The following is an 8239-nucleotide window of genomic DNA, read 5'->3' as shown; positions in this document are numbered from 1 at the left end:
TTCATTTAACCAAAGTTCTAAACTTTTGAACTTTCTAAACTATTGAACCTATTGGAACTTTTGAACCCGCTAAACCACTTTGAACTTGGTTCAAACTAGTTGAAAATCGTTTGACACTTCAAAAGCATTCTCCTAAAGGATGAGCGAGACTAAGTAAAAACAAGTGTTAAAGCCAAGGGAGACTAAAAATCATGAATGTGAAAGTGGACCTTGCTTTCCTCCAGATGATGTAAGCAAAGAAATGATAACACATGGTTTAACGATAAAAAGGTCTATTATGATGAAGTTAATTTTATTTGAAATAATTAAATGGAAAGCTCCCTTAAAAAAATACTCAAGAAAATGACAAGGATAACACATGGCAAGGTAATTATGATGAAGTAAAAAGTTGTAAGGATGAAAGGATATTCATTTATGACAATTACTACAAAGAATCTTGGTGTAATAAATTGTTAGATAAGTAAATCTTACCAAAATTTCATTCTCCATGTTGATTAATTATTCACATCCTCACAAAATCATCTTTAAAGGTGAGTTCACTTTCATTTTGAATATTATCTGTGAAGATATGTAGGATAGAGGATTCACAAGGTTGAAAAGAATTACTTTAGCAAGTTAAAAGGTGATTTGTTGATGATTCCTCACTTAAAGTTTCCCATTCTCAAAAAATTTCTCTTTGCGTTTAGTTGACTATTGTGATTTTCTTCAAGAATTGGGAAAATTGAAATCTTCCCTACATTTCTTTGGTAACCATGCTAGTATGGGTTGCAAGAGTCCCTTGTTAATTGATACACATTTAAGGGGGGTTAACGCAGATGAAGTTTGTGATAAAATTCACTCAAATGTAGAAGTTGAATTCATGGGAAAAATCATGGATAGTGGGGTATTACAAATCATGATTTTCCCTCAAGTTGTTATAATCCTTGAACTAGTTCAAGAATGTGTGAACGATCATGACATTAGGTATCAATGCATTAAGAGAAATGATGGCAAAAATTTTATTTTTGTAGACCAATACACCGCCACATCTGTGTTTGAAATACCACATGAAACTTTTTTTGATTTTACCCCTACCCAACCATAGGCCAAGTTTAATTGAAATTCTGAGAGGAATATCATAGCTCATGATTAGACTGAAAAAATCTATAACAGAGGTTTACGACTGCCAAAGGTTTTAAGTAAAGATCATATGAAGCCTCACATTCATGATTTAGTAGTCATATTGCATAGAATCAAAGGTTAACCTAAAGTATACCTTTTTTAAGATTGGATTTATCACTTTATTGATATTATTCTAGATGAAAAACTATATCTAGATTGGGTTGAAGTTATAGCAGGTTCTATGAGGGATCTATTGAAGCTAACATAAATCATAAAGAAATATTTATTCATGTATATGTACCTTATCTATTGTTTGGCCTATACTCAAGATCTCCCCCTTTGTCACATGAACCTTGGAATGAGGAAGTCTTCATATATAACTATTTCCCTTACCTATAGAGGAGCCAAGTGTTGACTAATTACAGAAAGGTTCATGATATTTTCCTAGGTAAACTATGTTTTGAACTAGTAGAAAAAGGGGAAGAAAGGGTCTCTTTAGAGGCTTTGCTATTCATAGAAGTGTATGGTAGTCTGTTCACCTAGTTCCCTAGGCTTGCATACCTTAGGGTAAGAGGATTTAATGAAGAACTTTTAAGTTTACCTAGATTCTCTCTTGATTGTCTCATTCTATTTGAAGTCTCTCGTTAACTATCAGTGTTAAAAGTAATTTTTTAACCTAATGATAAGAAGAACAATTTTTTTACATTAAGAATTGGAAATCTTTCATGTAAAAACCTAGAGGATGCTATAGATCTTAGAACTAATTTGAGTGCTTTTGATTTCAAATTTTATCAAGCTAGTAAAGGATTCGATAATAAAGGATTTTTTGGGAGATTTCTAGAGATAGGAGATCATTTCTCACCTATACTCGACTTATAAGATTATTGGAAATATTGCATGAATGAAAGAGAACTTCAAAAGAGGAGTCATTCTAGGATGGTGTATGTTATCACAGGTTCTTGGCTTCAAGTTAGAACTAAATCTAAAAGTGGTAGAAGAGGATGGTTCAAGAGTTGTTGAACCTAAATACCTAAAGCAACAAGATTACCTTATACCTCTTATTAATTGGTTTGAACTTGAAATGGATAATATAATAAAAAGAACTTATAATTTTAGTGAATATGCTAAAACATGGGTTCATCATAGGAGGAAAGAAGGAACATCTTGGTTTCAAACTTAGGATAAAACCTAAGAATCTCCTTCATCCTCTAGTTCTAATGTGATCTTTTTCACTAATTCTATAGGTAACAAAAAGGGTTCGAAGGTAGTTGTTGTTGAAGTGGTTCAAAACCAACTTGTGGTATAAAAGACTAGGTCCAAGTTGAAGTTCAAGAAACAAAGTCATATGGTGTCGCATGAAAAAACTAAAATAGATCTTGATGTGGATCAAGATCAAAGTGAAGTTTCAATGGATAATGAACAACAAGTTCATACCACTTCATTTCATAGATTATGGACTCATCGAGTACACCCATAAAAGGCCCAGTAGGGGTTGAGCCTTCTTCAATAATACCAAATTGATTCACTATTTCTATTAACAAGAAAAGACATTTGGTTCTGGTCTCCATACCTAAAACTGATATGGCCCCAAAACCTTAAAGAATGAAAAAATCTACCTTCTTGATATTAGAGACCAAAACAAGGGAGGTAACAATAGAAGTTTCCCTATATAAACCTGAAAGTACTTCCACAAAATTGAATGTCATATATTTTGAGATCACAAGGGTAGGTATGGGAGTGTTAAATAGAGAAACCAAAGAGCATTGGTTGAGTGAGTCTACTCAACATATGTTGATTAAATCGTAGAAAGATGCAAAGGAGAAGAAAGAACTGAAGCAAGTAATTAATGATGGTTAAGTATATTGATTCTTTGGATAATTCTGGTGTTCTACCCATGGCACAAGTACCCTAGAAAGCTTTAGACCAACCCCATCAGTCAATAAAATGATTTTGAACTAGGTTCAACAAGGAAAAGTCATGGTGTCTACTGTAGATGAATAGATAAATGGTGTAATCCAAAAAGGTAAAGAATTTATCTAGCAATGTGCAACTTTCTTTAATGAGGCTCATGCTTTACTAAATGTGGTACACACACAAATACCCACCTAGGAAATAGAGGAAGGTAAATGGTTAGTTGTGGTGATACAAATCTTTGATGTGGAGCAATATGGTCTGGAAAAGATTTTGGACAAGAACTCTTTCAAGATAGTAGAATTTAGTATATTTTATGTGATAAAGAGAATCATGACTTGGAGATGCTTAATCTATAGGTTTTCTATCACCAATGCTCGAAGTATTGAAACTAAAATCAAATGCATGCATACCAAATTTACTAAAGATATGTACATAGATAATAAACCCCAATGACATGATCCAATTTGATGCATGGAATTATGTTATTGAACCTTTGTTCAAATATTTTGAGACTGATTTAAAAATGAGCAAGGAAATAGTCAATATCACTCATGCAAATTTTACAAAGGTAACACAAATTGAGTCTATGTTGACTCTTTGTATGGACCACTTGCCAATGTATATAAGACAACTCAACATAATGAAATGGGGTCATGTCATGTGGAAGGCACAATTTATGAGCCTAAGGACTAAAAATTCAACTGTGCTTCATGAGTTTGTGGGTGTCTATTATAGGTAGAAGATGGTACAAGATGTAGGTGGCAACAAGGAACAAATTGGGAATGAAGCTCCTAGTTCACCGTATTAGTGGGTTTCTTTTCAAATGTGAATATAATACTTTTGAACTCAAGGGACATGTATGTTGTATTGAACTTTTCTATTTTAATAATCACCTTTGTTAACTATCAAGGGTTTTGGGTTTTGAGGGACACCCCTTATGACATAAACTATTTAAGCTAGATCTGAAATACTAATAAGGGGTTACAAGAAGAAAAATGAAATCATGATGGGTTTTTGTGCTCTTTGTTAGTATATAGCCAAATCTTATCTTTTTTATGGTGATAATAGAAATGATTTATTATTTAGTATGTGATGGATCTCTTTTGATTGAACTAAGAGTCATTTCAAAATGAATCAATCATAAGATTAATCTAAAACTATGCTTGAGATTTAATTGAAGAAAGTTTATTTGAATTCTATGGTTAATTTTAATCTTTGCTAATTAGTAATTACATGATTTGAATATCATTCTTATCTTCTAAGAACTTTGTGAATGGTTGAACATTGGAATAAATTTGTGTTTTCTTAATTAGTTTCCATTTCTTATAACTATTTGTTAATGAATTCTCATCTAAGAATGAGCTATGTTTCCTTTAATTATTTTCTATTAAAAACAAGATTATGCGTTTAGTTTGAGGATTCATTGAATATCCAATGGGGGAGTTGTACCTCATAAGAATTTAGAGGGGAGGTAGCTACTAAACCTTCCCAACTATTGCGAACCTTGTTGTCTTCAATATAGAGAGGGAGATATGGTGAATAAATAATTATTAATTAGAAGAGAAATCTTTTCACTCACACCATGAAAAACCAAAATTTAGAAATGAATTTCATGTTATTTCTATAGTAATGATTTAGATAATATCTTCCTCCTAAAAGTGAGTCACCAGAGACAGAGTCTTTAAAAAAATATTTTTTAGTCTTGATTTCATGGCCAATGAACCTAAAATAAATAAAATAAGAGTTCTAATTAAATCATGAGAAAAAGTAGTAGTGACGCAAACCACAAAGATAAGAGAAAAGTGACTTATAAAGTAGGCAAGATGCATTGATCACATCTTTAGAAAAACAAAGGATGAGCACATTTAACATCTAGAAATTGTGTTGAGGAAGCTTCAAGAGGAAAAGTTGACAGTAAACCTAGAGAAGAGTGATTTCATGAAGGAGGAGCTAGTGTATTTTGAGTTTTTAGTATCCCAAGGGAATCTAAAATGGACAAGGACAAGGTGGAGATAATCTCTAGTTGGCCTACTCCTAGATTCGCTACTCAAGTTAGAAGTTTTCATGGCCTAGCACAGTTGTATAGGAATTTTTTGAGGAGATTTAGTGAAATTTGTGCACCAATGAACGACACCATTAAAGGAGGCATGAAGACCAAGTTTACATGGACCAAGGCATAAATGCAAGTTTTGAGAGATTTAAGAAGGAAGTGACAACAAAACCAATATTGGTTTTTCCTAGTTTTGAGAAGCCATTTGTGGTGGAGTGCGATGTTAGAAACATGGTATTTGAGGTAGTTTTGAGCCAAGAGGGTAGACCAATAGCATTTTTTAGTGAGAAGCTTAATGAAGCTAAGACAAGGAATTTAGCATATGCCTTGGATCTATAAGAACTTATCCAAGCCCTCAAGAAGTGGAGGCATTACTATTGGAAGATTGGAGAGATTGTTGGAAGATTGGTTTGATGATGATATATTACATTCATGACTGAGTTTGTCATTGATGTCAACATAGCATTTTTGATGTCTTCCATGGTATCTAACAGAAGAACAATAGAAAGATCAAGTTGATATGGATGGCTAGTTGAGCATGATAACCACCTGAGATTATAGGAGATACTTTTGAGTATCTAGCATATGTAGTTAAAGTTGGAAGTAGACAGGATAAATCTAGAAGAAGTTATTTAAGTTTTGGTGATATCTGTTCTGAGATAGAGTTTATAGAGGCATGTTCTGTTAAAATTTTTATATCTCTTAATAGAGTTGATATCTTGAGGATTGAGGTTGAAGACATGGAGAAGACATGTTGAGGATGACATGGCTAAGCTTGCTCATCATAATTGTGCACATACAAAATGTTATTCAAGTTCCAAGGCAGAAGATTTGTGTTATCACTAAGTGTAACATGTTCTTAATGCTAACCTATAATAATTAATTGAGAAGCACTAATAGCTGACTCAAGGAATTGTTAATGGACTTGGTACAAAGGAAGGATATTTTCCTTTATCATGGTATGGATATATTTGAATTGTGAAAGTTAAAAAAATAATAAAGAGTATGGAATGCGAAGTTGAGCAAAGCAATGCGAAAGTGAAGGAAACTTCATTGCCAAGGTTTTGCTAAGTGATCCAAGGTTCGGTATTTGGATTTGAGGTTTGTGATCCATTCTACAAGGTTGAACAGTGATTGGTCCAGTTGACAGGATAAAGGAAAGGTCAAGGAAAGAAGAAAATAATAGTAAATTACTTGTTTGAGTAGTGAGCTCTTCTTGTAGTTGAAATTCCATGGTTGGACAGTGAGCTCGTCTTGCATACTTTATATCACTACTCTTAATAGTGTTGGAATCTCCTAATAGGGATACAAAGCCTCCTAATAGGGACTCATTGTACTAAATGTTGTAATAGACTCCTAACACGGTTCATCCTATAAAAAGGAATATTTATATTAATACAACATCTTGTGGGCATCATTCCCACCAATTTTTTCCCTCTAATCAATGGTTTCCCTAGTCAACATATCAGGTGCAATTGTTTCTGTGCATCTTTATATGGTTTCTATTTACTTTGGTTAAGTGTTTTAATTGTTAGATAACTGATTCACCCCCCTCTCTCAGTTATCTTCGTGGACTATTATTTCTAATAATTACCTATTGCCCAAGGAATTCATGGTCTTCATAGATAACCAAGCACTAAGATTTATCAACTCACATGAGAAGCTAAGTCAGAGGCATATCAAATCAATGGAGTTCTTGTAGTCCTACACTTTCTCAATCAAACACAAAAAGGGCACAAACAATAAGGTGGCAGATGCTTTGAGAAGTAGGTTGGTAAGAGTACAAGAGGTCAAGCTCCAGAGCATAGGATTGGGTGGATTTGAGGACCTATATGAGGAGGATGCTAACTTTTTAGAGACTTGCAAGGTATGTACTAACTTTGCTAATCATTTCCATAGTGACTTTTCTAGAAACACCTTGCAAAATGGGTTATTGTTCAAGGGTTATTGTTTGGTTTTAACAAGATATTAGACCTTGTGGAGAGGTTCTATTACTGTCCCAAGATGCAAAGGGATTTAAGGAGGTATGTGGAGTAGTGTGGCATATGTCAGAAGGCAAAGGATAGTTCATCAAATGCAGGACTCTACCAACCTCTACCCATTCCTAATAGGCCTTGGGAATGCATTAGCATGGAATTCATAGTGGGATTACCAAGGAGTAGGATAGGGTTAGATTGTGTGTTTGTGGTGGTGGATAGGTTCAACAAGATGAGCCATTTCATCCCATGCAAGAAGACACATGATGCAAGCTGTTGGCCTAGTTTTTCACCTTGCATAATTTGGTTACACTTCATAGTGAAAGAACCAATGGTATTATATTTTAAAATGTGAGATGTGTTTAAAACCATAGATGAAATTATTAAAATTTTATTAAACCTTTTTTTTGTGCCCTAGTTTTCAAAATTTTTGAAAATAATGTTTTATAAAAAATGTGCGAGAAGCTTTCTACCCTAAGGCTTTATATTTACTTTTTCCCATTTTTATTTTAAAATTCACTTTCCCAAAAAAAATATTTTTCATTAAACCATGGCTTTACCCTTTGTTAACTCCTTAATATTTTATGGAATGTTTTAACCATGACAAGTTTTACATTTGCTAACTATTGATCTCAGAAATATCAATGATGAGTGCTTGCCCACAATATGAATTTGCTTGACCTTTAGAAAATGCGGGGAAGCTCCTGATTTCCACATAGCCCTTTGTGATGCTATCACCTAAATGTGTCACAAAAGATGGAGGTGTTAGAATGGTTTTAGAACTTCCAAATGGTTGTCATAACATGTTTTAAAAGGGTGTTGGAATAGTTGGCAAATGTCAAACATGTTGGAAAAAGAAATGCATTTTATTGGTTACTTATGCTAACTAGATTGGAAAGGGGTAAGATATATGACACCATCAATCTTTGAAAGATCAACAGAAGGTGCTTTACCACTTCATGAAAGTGAATGAAGTTTAACTAAAGTAGAGAAGCCCTTGGTTGCCATGTGGACAAGTGGGGCCAGTCATGCAAAGGGTCACCTAGTCACACCAAGTTGGAAAGACTGCTGACATGGAACATAATGATTGGTGGAGTAGTCTACATGTTCATTGAGTTGGAAAGTGATTGTATTAGTGGGCCTAAAAATTTGAAGCCGGACTTATAAAGTTATAAGGATTTTCATGATTGTTGATCTT

Source organism: Cupressus sempervirens, chromosome 1 (genome assembly GCF_028749045.1).
Source record: "Cupressus sempervirens isolate cs-2001-9-10 chromosome 1, ASM2874904v1, whole genome shotgun sequence".
Taxonomy (NCBI): domain Eukaryota; kingdom Viridiplantae; phylum Streptophyta; class Pinopsida; order Cupressales; family Cupressaceae; genus Cupressus; species Cupressus sempervirens.
The sequence above is the reverse complement of the archived record's forward strand: the minus strand, read 5'-3'. Positions refer to the sequence as shown.